Raw genomic sequence first — 18,672 nt, 5'->3', positions numbered from 1 at the left:
TGCATTCTCTATGTGCATTGGTGCTCATTTTGGTTGGGATGTACATCAATCAGACATTGTTACTGCTTTCTTGAATGGTGACATATTTGAGGAAGTTTATGTAACGCAGCCTCGCGGTTTTGTCATAAAAGGACAAGAGGACAAAGTGTGCAGATGTAAGAAGGCTGTGTATGGGTTGAAGCAATCTCCTCGTGCTTGGTATGAGAAAGCTGACACTCATTTGGCCAAACGAGGCTTTCGTAACAGTCCAACAGAAAGCACATTGTATGTAAAGCATGAGGGTGATGTACTTCTCATTGTGGTTCTTTATGTCGATGATTTGCTGATCACTGGACCAAATGAGAGACATATTGCTAAATTTAAGACTGATTTGAATGCTATTTTCAAGATGAAAGATTTGTGGCTGTTGCATCATTACTTGGGTATATAGTTTAAGCAGTGTGATGGTGGTATTGCCTTGTGTCAAAAAAGTTACATAGAGACATTGCTATGTAAGTTTGGACTTGAGGATTGCAAACGTATTGCCACCCCCATGGAAATAGGTTTGAAATTGAGTCTACATGATGCTGGTGATCCTGCTAATGTCACTCTTTATCAAACTGTTGTTGGCTGCCTCATTTATGTATGCAACACAAGGCCGGATATTCAGTTTGCAGTCTCACATGTCAACAGATTTATGCATAGCCCAAGGTCTAAGCATTCGCAGGCTGTCAAGAGGATTTTCCTCTACCTTAGTGTCACTCTACATCTTGGCTTGTTTTATCCCAAGGGTAAATCATTTCCGCCAGACTTACATGCTTTTTCGGACTCAGATTGGGCTGGTTGTTTTGACACGCGAGCGTCCACAAGTGGTTTTTGTTTCATGCTTGGCAGTTCATGTATATCATGGTTGAGCAAGAAGCAACCTACTGTGGCCACTTTGAGTTGTGAGGCTGAGTACAGGGCAATCTTCACAGCTACGGTTGAGTGTGTATGGCTCAAACGCCTTATGATTTGGGTGTTGGACTGGACACTTCCAACACTATCTACACTGACAATCAGAGTGCATTGGTAGTTGCGAGGAACCTATTTTTTCATGCTCGCACAAAGTACATTGAGGTGCATTACCACTATGTCAGGGAGAGGCTCTCAACAGGAGAGATCAGCTTGGCTTATGTGCCAACACAGGACAACCTTGCACATCTTTTCACAAAGGCATTGTCTCGTGAGAAGCTTGAAGCTTTCCGCAAAGCTTTGGGCTTACTCCCCTTTGTGAAGTGATCATGTCCTCACGGCATGGCACTTCCCTTTACTCATGTGCCAGCTCTTGTTCACCGCATTTCTCCAGGGGGGATTTGTTACCATATACATGTGGTCCTAGTGTGTGAACACACTAGGACTGCTGGGGCATTTTTTCCTCTTTAGGATGTTTCTTCCCATGGGCATTGTATATACGCCCATCACTCTAGGGCTATCTATCTTTACATTGCACACTAAGTAACACACTCTCTATTGTGTGCCTTGAGCTTCCTTCGTCTTCTCCAAGCTGTGTTCATTTATCTGCAACCCTAATTCCAGCACCCTTTCTCCCGCTATTGGCTTTACTTCTAGGACAACATAAAATTGGGTTCAACTTTCCGGCCAACAATTATCCTCCGGAATCCACCCACCCACCGAACCGTTTGATAAATACACATTCTCAAGGTAATACTATGATACTAGAAAACAATATTCAAATCATGTCGAACCAAGAATACCTTTCAAGCATTTGAAAGCAGCATGCAAACTATTGCATACCCTTGCAAATGTGAATTTATCAGGTCGTTCCCACCTTTTTTCTTTATAAATATTTTAACTTCCTTTTTTTATTAATACTAGTAAAATTATCTAGTTATCTTTCAAGCAATCACATATACTTCTCCAAGCATATCCCTATCCTCGTCCCAGGACTCGGGTATCCTGTCTCCTCCGCCACGTGTGGAGGCGATGCCTTTACACACATTCCAATTCTTATTTTTCTTTATCTTGTGTGGGAAAGGATTCAAAGATGATCTACTTTAGGTTTTCTTTTAAATCAATAATCCCGAGAAGAAGAGCAAAGGTCCAGTTGATGAGGACAATTGCGGACTGGCCCATTTAGGTTCCTAGCCTTTCCAAGGTTCCTTTTTACCAAACAATTTGAAGAGTTCCTTAATTAAATCACATCCTTCTCCCTTGTCATGATCCCTCCATGGATCCTTTTCCCCTCGGCATCAGGCCTACCCGGACTAGGCTGATTTCCAAACGCATCCGTGGGTCCCATCCACCCGATCGGGACACACTCCCATTCAATCCCATTTCTAGGGCAATGAATGAACCCGAGCTCAAAACATAGACCAACGGTTATCAGTCCTAGCCAAAAAGGACCATCCCCCATTGTATCCCATAAGATAACACCTGTGCCGGCCTTTTTTTTCAAACATGAAGACAAGTTCACACTTAAATCTTTATATTATGTTAGGGCTATCCACGTCAATCTTCTCGGTAAAGTTTTTAATACTAGTTTAAATTTAGATTAACCTCCTTGAGTTATAATCCCTTCATTCCTAATTCCTTTTAATTTTTCTACTCAAACAACACCTTAATAAAACAACGAATCTCGTGTAAGTTTAGGTTTTGTCTCGTCGTAAGTTTTGAGTTAACCCCGTCTTTGATGAATCCCATTTTGGTCCCTTTTCATCATTTTCCATCCATGGGGCATCTCCATGGAAGCGATGGGAGTTTTATGTTCAAGCAACACGGTCATGACATCCGTGAAGCTATCCCCTTACTCCCCCCTTTGAATTTGCAAAACAAACTTGAAAGTAGATAAACTTGAAATGAACAATGCATATGCTTCTTATAATGAGTTTTTCTTGATGTGTCTATGCATGGTACACACAAAACTTTGAAATGCATCCACTTGCAATCTTGGGCAATTAATCAAAAACTTCCTTTGAGTGCTTATACAAGAGTGAATCCTTTCTATGCATGGTAGTGTAAAATTGTGAAGCTCCTAAGAATGGACATGCTAGTGTATCGTAAAATATGCATGTAATAATGTATGAATGATTAACAATTCTTCTTTAAGAAGGGATTTATGCGTAACTTTACTACCATGGAGAGGATTAATTATGTTGCTAGAAGAGGCTTATGGTTTCGGAACTTTCCATTTGGTAATAGGGAAAAGAGGAGATGATTTTATTGGATTTAAGTAAGCATGAAAATAAATCTCTTTCAAGAATGTAAAATAACAAGATAACCTTATCTTATGGGTATATTGTAGGGTCTTCTCCTCTTCCAAAATCTCTTTCAAGAATGTAAAATAACAAGATAACCTTATCTTATGGGTATATTGTAGGGTCTTCTCCTCGCTTTGGAAGAGGAGAAGAGCAACGGCGAAGTGTGTTGACATAGGGTATATTGTAGGGTCTTCTCCTCGCTTTGGAAGAGCAACGGCGAAGTGTGTTGACATAGCCGGTTCTTTTTTGCTTCACTGTGCTTGAAAACCACTGATTTGGCTATGGAAATAGAGAGAGGCTAAGAAAAATTTAAGCTATGGAAAGCTTGTAGGTTAATGTGAGCTCCCCACCCCGTCGTCTCAAACGACGGATCTGATGGTAAACCTGATGGCCACTATATCTACAGCGGAAACAAACAACGTGGTTTTGGGTTCAACTAGCGGAGATCTCTCATCACCAAGTGAATCAAGTTCGATCCTACTAGCATCAAGATCTAGTTCCACCTCGCAGGGGAAACGTGTCTAATCAATTATCGGTCCTAAAACCCACCTTCCAAGAGAAGAGAAGTCTCAAGTGCCTTTTCCCCCATAGCTTTCAGAGGCACGTACACTTGAGACTTCGCCGCTCTTGGGGCATTGAGTAATACTAGCGTCAATTTATAGTACTATGGGGACGGAGAGTTCCCGACCAATCGGGACCACCCTTTTCATAGGCATTGGCAACCCGAGCCAAGCCCCACTTTCCACCCCATACTCACACTTCCTTTGTTACCTAATTACTACCACAATGGTTGTTCAATATATAAGTTCTTTGTTTATTTTTCCGATTCACAAGTTATTTAATAGAGCCCTTCAACCAGTATTGCAAAGCGGCACCAACATAGTAACTCTTGTAAAAATTCACTCAAAAACTCTTCATTTAAAGTTCCAATGTTGTGGAGGCACAAAATCCCCGAGCGAGTGTTTACTCCACCTGTTGTCACCTAGTTGCCCATACAACTAGGTTGTCCACCACTTAACAGCAGTCGTGGACTTCCACCGCTTAACCAGTAGTCATGGATATCCACCGCTTAACCAACAAACGTGGATTCAAGAGCCCTTAACCAGGAACTCTAGCTCCTACGAATAACTTCGCGAGCTGCCCCCTGTGATCAAGAGGGGGTTCGGACTAGATCAACATTGTAATTCAAAATGAACTAGCTGAGCTAAATTTCCCCTAGCAATCAATCTTTCCTACTTCATACAGTATATTGCGAAAGCATTCTTTCCTACTTGAATATACAATACAATAAATTTAAATGATGTGGTTTCCGTTGATTTCCAACATGTTGGGAAATGTGTTTTTCATCCTACCTTATCGAATGCAATGTTGCTTTAACAAACTTGAATTAAAAATGTGACCTACTTCCACAATTTCCTCATCATTGCTCCGTGAGTTGGCCGGTACTTGGTCGACCAAGGGAGCCTTTCACTTCCCATTCGTGTTGCTTGTCCCAGCCTCGCGCTCATGGGAACCACCGAACCGAGTTCTCTTTACCGGGGCCATTTTATACTCACTACTTAAATTGACAACTTGGAAAAAAAAGAGCTAATATTCGAGAGCAACATACGACCAAAATGACATATTAGTTTCAATAAGAAAATCCCTTTATACGAGAGGTTTGATTACTTCAAGACATAGAGATTTTTGATAGCACCTTACTTGCTCTATGGGAATTGGCCTTAAGGTTAATTATTTAGCCTAGATAGTTAAGAATTTCAGGTTTCTTCTCAATCTATTTACTAGAGATGATTTCGGCATGCTTAACCACTTCCTAATGCAAGTAGAGGCTTGCAGATTTACCGTATGCATAGGTGAGTGGGTTTCTCCCTTCCTAGAGATTAATGATGGATTAATTTCACTAATTACATCCTAACCTATGAGCTAATTGGTTCTAATTTAGTTGTTTAAACATTGTGTGGCAATAGAAATCAGTTGACCATCTCTACCTCAATGCCAACTTGTTCTTAATTACAATGGTGACTAGCGGTTGATTCCTTAATCATGCATTAATCTATGATTAAGAGAGACTAATTGCTGGCATGATTACTAATTAGATTAAGATTTATGCAATAGATCATGGATACGGAGAACTAGGGAGTATCCATTGAGTAATTTAGCTAGGGTTATGCACAATAGATGCAGGATTAAGAGAATATTGGAGAGAATTGCAACAAGCATTAATTACATTGGATATTACTGGGATTAGGCTGAATTCCTCTTGAAATTCTGATGCAATGGACTCCTCGAGATGAGAAATGGGCAGCACTTTCCTCCTTAGCTCTTCTTCCAAAGGCTATGTCTGTCGGCAACACCTCCCCAAGGTACGTGTGTGTATAGGAGTGTGTGTGTGTGTGTGTGTGTGAGCATACATGTGTGCTTGTGTGTGTGTGATCATGGTCTTATAGGCTCACAAGCTGAAAAATTCAAATTTGCCTGCTATATGCATCTGGGGGAGTACTCACTTCATGCATGGCAGCTCTAGTTGCATACTTACCAAGTGTCCCAACCTGCTCAAGAGCTCACTTAGTCTCTCTCTCTCTCTATCTTGCATGGAGAGTAGCGCATGAGTCCTGTGAGTGTGTGAGGACGCCCTTTTGCTGCCAGATTGAGCTTCCAGTGATCAGGGGTTGGTTCTCGCACCGTAGCCGAGCCCCGGTGCTCCCTGCACAAACCTTAGGAAAATTAATTTTAACCTAAGACGAGCAATACGAAACATAATTTTAATGCCGAAACTTGCTATACTAAGCTCTAACTAAGGTGTCTTAACCTGGGCACCTACCATATTTAGCAGCCCGCGGCGTCAGAAAATGCATTTTTTTTCAAATTTGGGATGTAGGTGCAGTTTTTCGAGACGGTCAAAACTGACGAGTCGGGTGACCAAAAACTTACTATTTTTGGGAAATTTCCACAAAAATTATTTTTATTCAGTTTTGGAAGCTTTATGACATTCTAAACATCATGGCATCGACAGATTTTGGAAAACTGCTAAAAATAGTAACGTTTTGCAGTAGTAAGGTTATTTTGTGATACAAGGGTGCTCTTTAGCTCGGGGTCAGAGATCTTACAACCTCCCCAACGTGAAAAATTTGAGATGTCCTCATCTCAAGAATACATCTGGATAAACTCTATGCTAACTACTTAGGTACATATATCCTTTTTCTAAAGTAAAGACATCCTTTGATAATAGAATAGTCTTTAGCTTTATGCATCTTATTCTGCTAAACTTTGATGAGATCCTGGTGCTTGAATTATTGCTCACTAGGATTAGTAGTTGCAGCATACAGATCTACTCTCTCATCAGCTTCGTCACCCACAGTTGGTTGTCTCACTGCGGCATTAGCGAAAGCTCTACTTCCTTGTCCTATGTTTCCTCTTCCTCGGCCTCCTCTTCCGTTTGGTTGACCTCGCCCGTTGACGTTCAAAGGTACATTATTAGCATCGGATGTTTGAGAAATCCTTTTTGGACATCGGGTTTTGTAATGTCCATACTCCTGGCACTCAAAGCATCTTATATTGGGAAACTCGGTAGCTGTCGTAGTAGCTACTACCAGACGATGGTCGTATGCATGGTTGATTGGTCTGTTACTCCAGTTTTCTGTCCTGGCCCTCTTTGAAAAATAGTATTGACTATCTTGGGTAGTCCTTTGAATCTCTTTAGCTAACGGTTTGGCCCTTAGCAAGGCATCTTGCAGAGTTGCTGGCCTGAGAGCTTCTAGTCGGCTGTTCAAGGGGTCGATGAGTCCTTGGCAGAACCGTGCTACTTGCTGTTCCAATGTCATCCTAGGAGCATATCTCTGAAGTGTGATGAACTTCGAGTAGTATTCTTTGACAAAAGAAGTCAAGAAGTGAGAAAAACTCATTCATCTTCAAGGCTTTGTGAGCGGGTGGTAAGTATCACTCCATCATAGCAGTCTTGATGTCTTCCCATGACTGGGAAGATCCCTTGATATCCAAGTCCATGCAATGTTGTTTCCACCAGATCTTGGCATCGCCAGACAAGCGAAACATCGCAAGCATGGTTTGGCTCTCGGGTTGAGTTCCCGCAGCTTCGAAATAGTCGTCCATTTCTTCCATCCATACTTCCACATCTCTCTCCACATTAAATAGTCGTCCATTGCTTCCATCCATTCTTCCACATCTCTCTCCACATTAACCCCTTCGCCTTTAAAGGTTGGAGGTTTAGCTTGCTTAAGGAGAAGCTTTTTCTCCTGAACGGCGGTATATAGCGCAATAGACGGTACCTATCCAATGGTATAAAACTCATTACTATAGCACTCTTCTCAAATGAACCTATGCTTTTCCATTCTCAAGAAGAAATTTAACTTTTTGGACTTAACCAGCCTACTTAATATGTACACTATCACAAAGGATTCAACCATTTCACCATTAGTTTAAATTCCATTGAATACATCCAAAATTTTCTGATAAATAATGGTAAAAACTTTACTCGAGAGCTTTGATCCATACTTATAACTTTATGTGCATCAACAGGCTACCTGCCCGCAGCACTAGTCGCACCAACGATTTCTCAAAAAACATCATGTGGAACCCATTGAATCCTAACAAGCTCAACAAGTAAAACTGTTTAACATCACTCAAGAGACAATCCACTAGACAAATCCAATGTCATTATTCTGGGAAACATCATGCTCAGGCTTTGAGTACGAGCTATCCTACTATCCCTAATTTTTTTAAAAAATTCAAACAACATCATTTTCGAGTTCGTAAACCTATAGCTCTGATACCAGGTGTGAGATCCCCACCCAGTCGTCTCAAACGACGGATCTGATGGTAAACTTGATGGCCACTAGATCTACAGCGGAAACAAACAACGTGGTTTTGGGTTCAACTAGTGGACAATCTCTCATCACCAAGTGAATCAAGTTCGAGCCTACTAGCATCAAGATCTAGTTCCACCTCGCAGGGGAAACGTGTCTAATCAATTCTCGGTCCTAAAACCCACCTTCCAAGAGAAGAGAAGTCTCGAGTGTCTTTTTCCCCATAGCTTTCAGAGGCACGTACACTTGAGACTTCGCCGCTCTTGGGGCAATGAGTCATACTAGCGTCAATTTATAGTACTATGGGGACGGAGAGTTCCCGACCAATCGGGACCACCCTTCTCATAGGCATTGGCAACCCGAGCCAAGCCCCCACTTTCCACCCCATACTCACACTTCCTTCGTTACCTAATTACTACCACAATGGTTGTTCAACATATAACTTCTTTGTTTATTATTCCGATTCACAAGTTCTTTAAAACAGCCCTTCAACCAATATTGCAAAGCGGAACCAAGATAGTAACTCTAGTAAAAATTCACTCTAAAAATCCTCCATTTAAAGTTCCAATGCTCTGGAGGCATAAAATCCCCCAGTAGGTCTTTACTCCACCCGTTTTCGCTTAGTTGTACATACAACTAGGTTGTCCACCGCTTAACCAGCAGTCATGGACTTCCACCGCTTAACCAGCAATCATGGATTCAAGAGCCCTTAACCAGGAACTCTAGCTCCTGCGAATAACTTCGTGAGCTGCCCCCTGTGATCAAGAGGGGGTTCGGACTAGATCAACATTGGAATTCAAAATGAACTAGCTGAGCTAAATTTCCCCTAGCAATCAATCTTTCCTACTTCATACAGTATATTGCAAAAGCATTCTTTCCTACTTGAATATACAATACAATAAATTTAAATGCCGTGATTTTCGTTGATTTTCAACATGTTGGGAAATGTGTTTTTCATCCTACCTTATCGAATGCAATGTTGCTTTAACAAACTTGAATTAAAAATGTGACGTACCTCCACAATTTCCTCGTCATTGCTCCGGGAGTTGGCCGGTACTTGGTCGACCATGGGAGCCTTTCCCTTCCCATTCATGTTGCTTGTCCCAGCCTCGCGATCATGGGAACCACCCAAACGAGTTCTCTTTACCGGGGCCATTTTATACTCACTACTTAAATTGACAACTTGGAAAAAAAAGAGCTAATATTCGAGAGCAACATACGACCAAAATGACATATTAGTTTCAATAAGCAAATCCCTTTATACGAGAGGTTTGATTACTTCAAGACATAGAGATTTCTGATAGCACCTTACTTGCTCTATGGGAATTGTCCTTAAGGTTAATTATTTGGCCTAGATAGTTAAGATATTCAGGTTTCTTCTCAATCTATTTACTAGAGATGATTTCGGCATGCTTAACCACTTCCTAATGCAAGTAGAGGTTTGCAGATTTACCATATGCATACGTGAGAGGGTTTCTCCGTTCCTAAAGATTAATGATGGATTAATTTCACTAATTACATCCTAACCTATGAGCTAATTGATTCTAATTTAGTTGTTTCAACATTGTGTGGCAATAGAAAGCAGTTGACTATCTCTATCTCAATGCCGACTTGTTCTTAATTACAATGGTGACTAGCGGTTGATTCCTTAATCATGCATTAATCTATGATTAAGAGAGACTAATTGCTTGCATGATTACTAATTAGATTAATATTTATGCAATAGATCATGGATACGGAGAACCAGGGAGTATCCATTGAGTAATTTAGCTAGGGTTATGCACAATAGATGCAGGATTAAGAGAATATTGGAGAGAATTGCAACAATCATGAATTACATTGGATATTACCGGGATTAGGCTGAATTCCTCTCAAAATTCTGATGTAAGGGACTCCTCGAGACGAGAAACAGGTAACACTTTCCTCCTTAGCTCTTCTTCCAAAGGCTATGTCTGTCGGCAGCACCTTTCCAAGGTACGTGTGTATAGGAGTGTGTGTTTGTGTACTTAGTGTGTGTGTCTGTGTGTGTGAGCATACATGTGTGCTTGTGTGTGTGTGAGCATGCTCTTATATAGGCTCACAAGCTGAAAAATTCAAATTTGCTTGCTATATGCATCTGAGGGAGTACTCACTTCATGCATGGCAGCTCTAGTTGCATACTTACCAAGTGTCCCAACTTGCTCAAGAGCTCACTTAGTCTGTCTCTCTCTTGCATGGAAAGTAGCCCACAAGCCCTTTGAGTGTGTGAGGGCGCCCTCTTGCTGCCAGATTGAGCTTCCAGTGATCAGGGATTGGTTCCCGCACCGTAGCCCCAGCCCCGATGCTCCCCGCACAAACCTTAGGAAAATTAATTTTAACCTAAGACGGGCAATATGAATTAGAATTTTAATACCGTAACTTGCTATACTAAGCTCTAACGAAGGTGTATTAACCTAGGAACCCACCATATTTAGCAGCCCACAGCGTCCAAAAATGCATTTTTTCAAATTTGGGGTACGGGTGCAGTTTTTCGAGACGGTCAAAACTGACGGGTCGGGTGACAAAAAACTTACTATTTTTGGAAAATTTCCACAAAAATTATTTTTATTTTCATTTTTGGAAGCTTTATGACACTCTAAACATCATGGCATGGACAGATTTTAGAAAACTGCTAAAAATAGTAACTTTTTGTAGTAAGGTTATTTTGTGATACAAAGGTGCTCTTTAGCTCGGGTTCAGAGATCTTACAGTTAAGAAAGAGAAGGTGAAGAGTGTAATGGTAATTTGGATTATGGTTATGTCTTTTCTTGAGGAGAGAGGTGTGTGTAGGGAGTGTGTGTAAAGGAGGATTAGCATTGGCTTTCATAGCTCACTATCAAGCTTGCACTATCAAAATGTGAAGAGAAGTGAAGTAAAATGAAGTGAAGCAAAGTGAAGTGAAAAGTGTTTAATGAGTAGGGAAGGCTTGCTTTTAAGCTTAATTTTAATTTGATAAGGCCCTTAACTTATCGTGATAAGTTACTTTTGCATATCTTGATATCTTTTCTTCCTTTTCAAAGCTTCTCCAACAAGCTACTTATGCAAGAAGCTACTTTTCCAACAAGTGGCCTATGCAAGAAGCTACTTTTCCCACAAGTGGCTTATGCAAGAAGCTACTTTTTCAACAAGTGGCTATTTTTTCAATTCAACGAGTGGCTTTTGCAACAAGCTATTGTTCAACACGTGGATTTTTCAAGAAGCTGCTTTTCAACAAGTTACTTTTTCACCTTACCCTTATTCTTTCTTTGTTTTCTTATGTAATATTATTTTTTCTTGAGATAAAACTAATATCACATGCATTGGTTATATCCACGTTCCCATGGTGAAAATCAAAAGTGTCTCGTGGGGATAGCTTTGCATTGGTTATATCCACGTTCCGATGGTTAAAACCAAATGCGTCTCGAGGGTAGCTAGGGTGTTTCACTATAGTCCAATTTTTTTTATTTTTTTTTTTAATACTCGATCGTATTCGAAAAGTCGACAGCTTAAATATATCATCAAGAGTAAGGACTAAGAGGAGGAAATTACTCTCTCTCTCTCTCTCTCTCTCTCTCTCTCTCTCTCTCTCTCTCTCTCTCTCTCTCTCTCTCTCTCTCTCTCGCTCTCCCTCTCCCGTGTACTGCCTCGTTGTCGTACAGCTCCGCTTCCAAGATGGGAAAAGGAGAAAAGAAATGCAAGCTAAGATTCTTTGAAGCATGCACATTTATTGAGCAGTGACTAGGGCTTGTCAACAAGCCAAGTTTAATGATTAATGTATGCCAGATGCGGCTTTAAAGGGCCAATAGATGCCTTAATGATGCTAAAAAATACTATGCTTGAAAAGAGCACAGATGGCAGATTAAGATCAATAACTGTAGTGCTTGAAGTGCTCTATCGTCCTGTCTTTACGACTCGTTGATTGGAGCTACGGTGCAAAAGTTATGGCAGTTTGAAGTTTAAGTCAATTGTAGATCCGTACCAGAGTGGGTAACTGCAGCTCAGGATGGGGGTTAATGACGGTTTCGTACCAGTTTGGTCCGCTCAATCGGTGTGCCATGTGGGAACTTTAAGCTTCAATCAAGGAGTGCAGGAAATTGATGCCATACTTGGCAATGCTTGACTTAAGTTGCATGACAGACGGCTAATGGATACACATGCTTTGGAAGTTAAATATGCTAAATGTGGTGCTCGTACGGAAGCACATAAGGTATTTGAAGAGCTTCGTGTTCGGAATCTCATCTCTTGGAATGCAATGATCACGGGATATACCCAACAAGGCAAGGCTAGGAAGCTGGCTATTTTGAGCAGATGCAAAGAGAGGAAAACTCTCCGAATGCAATCACTTATACTTGCATATTGAAGGCATTCGGAATGGCACTATCGAAAAAGTAATGTGGGCATCAAAATTCCTGAAGAAATTGTTAGTCAAGGACTGCTGGAGAAATATGCATTAGGCAAAATTTGGACTCCCAAAGGGGCCTTATAAGGAGTTTGACTTCCTCTCTCATGTCCAAAACGGGCGTGCGATCATTTTTTTGCAAATCAACTCTAAACTTGGCGAAGATTTGGCAGTTAGAATCTGCTCTTCAACCTCTTTCTATTGATATATAGCACGCCACGAGATTCCTCATATTTTGAAAGATTCTATACCGCACACCCCTTTTGGACATGAGAGAGGAAGTCAAACTCCTTATAGGGCCCCTTTGTGAGTCCAAATTTTTCCTAATGTTGTGATTGTCATTGCTTGCTCGATATGTATGCCAAATGTGGTGCCCTTACAAATCTTAAGGTCGGCCCAAATGAAGTTTGGCCGCCCAAAGGTCGCCCAAGAGTTTTTTCAATAAGGGTAAGTGGGAAAAAGAAGAGGAAGGGATGTCGTGAAGCGGCAGGAAGCACACCGGCAACAGGAGGGAGGAAACTTGAGCTCGCGGCGTCCATTCGGATGCTCAGACGGGCATGGCCATGAAGCAAAAACTCGTCACCATCTTGGGGCGACCCCATTTGGTCCTAGCCATGCAAGGTATGGAGCACCTCGACGTCTCGCCTTGCCATGTCATTGCCTTGATTCTCGGGCCACGATAAACACGGTGCCATGACTGATGGGGCAGGGCAAAAATAAGGTCATAAAGCAAAAGAAGGGGAGCATGTGTTGAAGATGATGAAATAGGAAACAGAAGGAAGACAGCAACTCAGAGTAGGAAGAAGATGGAGAAGGAGAAGACACAGAGCTTGTGTACGAGATCTCTGTAGTCTCTCTCTTTGTATTGGAATAATAATAATGTGTATACAAACTCAGAGCTACAAAGCTTATATGAAACCCTAAGAGATAAGGTGTCCTTTCACACCAGATGTCCAGGGGGAAAAACCCAGTGGGAGAAAAGTGCCCCTGGTGAAGCGCGTATACACACTAACACTACTACATGTCTACAAATCCCCCCTGTAGTGATAGTGTGAATCCGTACAAGGTAGCAGATCATCATGTGTATGAGAGTAAGCCCAAAGCTTTTCGGAAAGCTTCAAACTTTTCTCGTGATAACGCCTTCGTAAATAGATCTGCAATGTTATCCTGTGTAGGACAGTAAGTTAGTGTGATCTCCCCTGCATGTAGCCTTTCCCTGACATAGTGGTAGTGAACCTCTATGTGCTTTGTTCTTGCATGAAATACTGGATTCCTTGCAACTGCCATAGCACTCTGACTGTCAGTGAAAATGGTAGTGGGTGCCTGTTGACACTCACAAAGATCTGCCAATAACCTGCGTATCCATACACAATCAACTGTTGCCGTGAAAGCTGCCCTGTACTCAGCTTCACAAGTTGATGTAGCCACTGTGGGTTGCTTCTTGCTTAGCCAAGATATACATGCATTTCCCAAGAAAAAACAATTGCCACTTGTGGAATGTCGTGTGTCAAAATCACCAGCCCAATCTGAATCGCTGTAACCAAGAAGCTGCATAGAACTGTGCTTTCCATACATATCCCCCCTTGGAAAGAACATGGCAAGATTAGGGGTACCTGAAAGGTAACGAAGTATGCGCTTCACAGCCTGCCAATGATGCATACCTGGGCTGTGCATAAATCTGCTTGCTTGTGAAACCCCAAATTGAATGTCTGGACGAGTGTTGCCTGCCAAATATATCAAGCAACCAACCGCTGCTGCATAAGTATGTACATCAAAAGTTTCTCCAGCATCATGCATGCTCAACTTTGATCCAGTTTCTACGGGTGTAGAGATTGGCTTACAATTTTGCATACCAAACTTGTCCAAAATTTTATGCAAATATTTTGCCTGCAACATGTATATGCCATCCTCTGATTGCACAAACTGAATACCCAAGTAATAATGTAGCAAACCAAGATCAGACATCTCAAAGGTTTTTCTCAAAGCATCTTTAAATGCTTCAATTTCATCTGCAGTATTGCCTGTAAGAAGCATATCATCCACATAAAGTGTTAGCATAATGAGAACTCCATCTCTCTTTTTGACATACAAAGTACTTTCTGTTGGACTATTCTGAAATCCCTGGCCAATCAAATAAGTATGTATCTTCTCATACCATGCTCTTGGAGCCTGTTTGAGACCATACAAAGCTTTACACAATCTACATACCTTTTGCTCTTGACCTTTTACAACAAAACCACTTGGTTGACTTACATAAACTTCTTCCTGCAAATCACCATTCAAAAAAGCAGTTTTGATATCCAACTGATGCACTTTCCAACCATGATGAGCAGCAATTGCAACTAGTGATCTAACTGTGGACGCACGAGAAGTAGGAGCAAAGGTTTCATCATAATCTATGCCTTTCTGTTGCGCATAGCCTTTTGCCACAAGCCTTGCTTTGTACCTGTCAACAGTACCATCTTGTTTCCTTTTTACCTTAAAAACCCACTTTGTACCAATAGGCTTTTTACCTGTAGGCAAGTCCACTAGATCCCATGTATGATTCTTATGAATAGAATCAATTTCTTGCTGCATAGCATCTTTCCACTGAACACACTCTAAAGCTTGTTCAAATGAATCAGGCTCATCTGCATCACAAAGAGTGCTAAAGCAAGCCAAATCTACTTGCTCTCTGCCAAAAGTAGTACCAGCACGTGTTTTCCGTGGCAACGGTGCATCCAACTTGCTATCCTGCAAAGTTTTCTGAACCCATTTAGGCAAGGTTCTTTCTTCCCTGAGAACTTCTTGCTCTTCACGCACAATTTCCTCTACATCATGAGGTGTCACATGCTGATCAAAAGATTGATCAAGATTATCAACCTGTTGTGAATCTTGATTTTCCACAAAAGAAGGAAGCAAACCTTCAAATACATCATGTGTCTGCATATGAGGTACATCAAAAGCAACCATAGGTTGAGCAGTAGTTTCTGCAAAAATTACATCACGACTTTCAAAAATCTTGTTTGTAGCAGGATTGTAAAGTCTATAACCTTTACTTCCACTACTGTACCCCACAAATATACATTTGATTGCCTTATCATCAAGCTTTCCACGTAACTGCTGAGGGATGTGAGCATAAGCAAGACAACCAAAAACACGAAGATAACTGACTGAAGGTTTTTTGTCATACCAAGCTTCATATGCAGTAATGGTCTTCAAGGCACGAGTAGGACACCTGTTCAAAACATGTGCTGCACAAGCAACTGCCTCCATCCATAGCTTATGAGGCAAACTCTTAGCCTTGAGCATACATCTAGCTGTCTCCATTAAAGACCTGTTCTTCCTTTCTGCAACACCATTCTGTTGTGGTGTGTATGGCATAGTGCATTGGTGTTTAATGCCTTTCTTTCCCAAAAAATCCTTAAATGCACCTGACATGTATTCACCTCCTCGATCGGTACGAAGAGTCTGTACTTTGCAACCTGTTTCATTTTCAACCATGGCGACATAATGTTGAAAAACTGCAAACACATCTGACTTTGCTTTGAGTGGATACACCCAACAAAACCTGGAAAAGTCATCAATGAAGGTCACAAAATAAAGGCTGTTTCCTATAGATGGCGTCCTCATAGGACCACATACATCACTGTGTACAAGCTGCAACTTTCGTGTCGCTCTAACTGAACCATCCTGCGAAAATGCAAATCTGTGCATCTTTCCAAGAACGCAACCTTCACATACATGTCTTGGTGGCATCTCCAATAAAGACAAATCATGCACCATATTATGACGTTGTAAAGTCATCAAACTGCCATAACCAACATGCCCAAATCTAGCATGCCACAACTCAGCATCCTGCATGGCCTGAGTCTTTGTTTCTGCAATACATACCTGAATCTGCTTTTCATAACGATCTAGCACAAATAGTCCATTTTCCAGCGTACCTGTAGTGATAAGAGAATAGCCATTCTCTCGATCTCGTACAACACATCTGTCATCCTCAAAAATGACCCGAAGACCATTTTTTGCAAGAGAGGATACAGACAACAAATTCTTCTTGATCCCTGGAACATATAAGACATCTGGCAAGCATAAATCTGAACCATCTGAAATGGTAATCAAAATCTTACCAACGCCTTTGATTGGATAAGAAGCATTATTTGCACATGTCACCTTCTTTCCTGCTGGAGCTGCATCCAATGAACAAAACAAATCCTTCCTTGAAGTAATATGCCTGGATGCACCACTATCAAAGTACCAAATCATTTGTGTCTTGTCAACACTGTAAGCAGAAAAATTTGAACATACTACAAAAGCATAAGAATCCTGCACAAAGTTTGCAGACTCTTCTTTAGCTGTAGAAGAATCACCAGAAGCTGAAACAACCAAACTTGACTCTTTCTTCTTTTCTTTAGCAATTCGCTTTTTACACTCACTAATGTAGTGACCAGGTTTCTTGCAGTAGTGACATTTACCTTTCTTCTTGGACTTGTCTGAATCACCTTTAGACTTCTCTGAAGACTGTCCTGCACCAGACTTGGAGTGATGAGCACTCTCTTTACCCCTGTTTTTGTTCTGTACAACAAGAGCACGATCCATACCATCCACCTGTAAAGACTTGTTCTTACGTGATTGATCCTCCTGCAATAGCAAAGCCACTAACTCTTCAAAATGAAGAGGGTCAGGATTAGCTCGCAAAGACAGAGTCAAAGAAGTCTGAAAAGTCAAATAAGATGGTGGTAGTAAATTGAGTGTTTTGGAAACCAAGTCCTTCTCTGGAATCACTTCATCAATGCTAAGCAATTGCTCTTTAAGATCCCTGATTTTTGTAAGATGCTCGACAATATCGTCACCTTCGTCCATCTGTATTTTGTCAAGTTGTTTCTTCAAAAACTCTATTCTGGCAGCGTTTCTTCCTCCAAACATAGCTTGCAGAGTGTTCCAAGCATCCTCAGAAGTTCTGCAAGATCTGATATGTGGTGTGATTGTCCTCTTTATGGTTAAGGCAATCACAGCCATAGCCTGTGCATCTTTAGTATCCCATCTCTTTTGCTCTGGAGTGACTTGTGAGGGTCCTGCACCAACAGCTGCACCACGACCAGGCGTGGCAGGTGCAATGCTACCTGGACGAACTTCATCTCCAGATACATAATCCCACAATCCTTTACCAACCAAAACATTTTTGGCCATAAAAGACCAAAGAGAATAGTTGGTACCATCCAATTTGTCTTCGGATGTAAACGCACCAAAAATCTCTTTCTCCGTAGATTGAGCCATACTGTAGATGCACACAAGAGAGCAAAAGAACCTCCAAGAGATTCACAAATCTCCTCTCCAATCCAAGCAAAACTCTACACAAAATCTCAGCACAAAGCTGAGACAAGCTGCTTCCCAAAAGAACTGTTTACCTGAAGAAAATCTGTCAAAAAGCACACCCTCTTGATCTAAACGCCTCCGAAAAGTAACTTCTGCTATGCTGCTCAGAACAAAATTCTAAGGGCTCGAACGGCTTCGGAAGGGGGGTAAAACCCCAGGTCGCCTGATCAGAATACTCCCGGAACGTCGAGGATGCTCCCACGAACAAATTTTCCGAAAACTGTCTGAAAACTGCGATTGCGCGCGCGGACGCGAAAACGCAAGTAGAGGCTCTGGAAATCACCTCGCTCTGATACCAATTGTTGAAGATGATGAAATAGGAAACAGAAGGAAGACAGCAACTCAGAGTAGGAAGAAGATGGAGAAGGAGAAGACACAGAGCTTGTGTACGAGATCTCTGTAGTCTCTCTCTTTGTATTGGAATAATAATAATGTGTATACAAACTCAGAGCTACAAAGCTTATATGAAACCCTAAGAGATAAGGTGTCCTTTCACACCAGATGTCCAGGGGGAAAAACCCAGTGGGAGAAAAGTGCCCCTGGTGAAGCGCGTATACACACTAACACTACTACATGTCTACAGCATGAAGGTGTTACAAGGCAAGGAAAGGAGGTAACAAAGAAAAAAACTTTTTCTCCCTCTCGTCCTCGGTTACCAAAGCAAGAGGATATAGCAAGGAGAAGACAAGAAAGGAGATATTAAGCAGGGAGAGGATGAGTCTCTCAAGAACGAGTCTGAGAGGTTCATCGTCATTGAAGATGTAGCAAAAATTGATACCTATTTACCTCCCACTGGTTGGTGTACATGAAAAAAGCAAGGAGACTCTTTCTCTTGCTCTCGTGCTTGAAAACCAAGGAG

The sequence above is a fragment of the Adiantum capillus-veneris genome, chromosome 11 (assembly GCF_014529385.1).
Source record: "Adiantum capillus-veneris isolate H3 chromosome 11, ASM1452938v2, whole genome shotgun sequence".
NCBI lineage: Eukaryota > Viridiplantae > Streptophyta > Polypodiopsida > Polypodiales > Pteridaceae > Adiantum > Adiantum capillus-veneris.
This window is presented reverse-complemented; position numbering follows the sequence as displayed.